This window comes from Piliocolobus tephrosceles, chromosome 7 (assembly GCF_002776525.5).
Source record: "Piliocolobus tephrosceles isolate RC106 chromosome 7, ASM277652v3, whole genome shotgun sequence".
In the NCBI taxonomy this organism is placed as follows: domain Eukaryota; kingdom Metazoa; phylum Chordata; class Mammalia; order Primates; family Cercopithecidae; genus Piliocolobus; species Piliocolobus tephrosceles.
Genome location: NC_045440.1, coordinates 29,466,534 through 29,467,893, shown reverse-complemented (window position 1 = coordinate 29,467,893; position 1,360 = coordinate 29,466,534).

The window sequence follows — 1,360 nt, the reverse complement described above, 5'->3', positions numbered from 1 at the left end:
AAGGAAGGAAGGAAGGAAGGAAGGAAGGAAGGAAGGAAGGAAGGAAGGAAGGAAGGAAGGAAGGAAGGAGGGAAGGAGGGAAGGAGGGAAGGAGGGAGGGAGGCAGGGAGGGAGGGAGGGAGGGAGGGAGGATGGATGGATGGATGTTGGTTAAGAGTCCTTTGTCTTACGCAGTAACAGAATGAATAGCTGAAGCCTGAGAGCAAGCCTGTTTTTAGGAGATGTAGAGTTGAAAAACCCACTAAGTGCTTAGCAATGTAATGTCTGTTCACCAAGATAAGGGTATTGGCTGGTGATGAAGGAGGGGGAGCTTGAGATAGGGAGGAGGTCATCTGAGCAATCAGAAATGAGTTTGAGTGCTTTGAACTCCCACATCTCTTTGAAACTTCCTTAAAATTGGAATCAATCCCTCTCCACTCTGAGTTTTGCTGCCTTTTTCCTGGGGGAGAAAAAAAAGTTTCAATGATAGTACCGGGGTAGTTGCTTCAAAAATGAATGTTTCTTATGCTCAGGACCTGGCCAGACCCTCAACCATTCTTGTCTCCAAGTTCATGATGAGAGTTTGATCCTAACAGAGACAAGACAAAGAAGTGCAATGTCCCCTACAGGATTCTGAAGGGTATGTATGAGAGTGATTTGAAGGGCATGGCACCAAGAAACTGAAATATATAAAGCTTGTCGGACTGCATGTATTGATATGGGTACGTGTAACCCAGAATTAGAATTGAATAAACTGGCTTCAGTGCCAGGGAGTACTGTTACCAATCTACTGGATTGGTTAACTGAAGCCTGGACTCAACAGTGAGAAGCAGTCAGTGAGGTTAACATGCTAAAAATCCTCTGGTTTACTGCAGAAGAAGGAATTCAAAATCTCAGTGAGGTGGAGATGTTACAACCTACATAGCCCCTCCTACCCTTACCCACTACAAGCAACCTACATAGCCCCTCCTACCCTTACCCACTAGATCTACTATGAGCAACCTACATAGCCCCTCCTACCCATACCCACTAGAAGGACCTGAGGACACTGCCTTCACCAAGACATTAGGAAATTAAGTAATTCATTGATGAGAGGGGAAGACATTTGTTGGTGGGAAAGGCAGTAATCAGCATCTTTTAAAGGTCTGCAGCAGCTCTTCTCCATAAGCCGATGATGACAGAGGGAAACGCTGCAGAACAACCAATGCTCCCTGGCTTTGGTGGGGAAAATGGGACCCCAGTGTACTGGAGGACAGGCGGCAACCCTGACCACCACAGGCGAGGGCGGCACAATGATCACTAAAGTCACAAGAACTAAGTTGTTATCGGAGGGTTTAGACTCACAGGATTCAGGGGTTATCTAATAGATCGTGGAATCCCT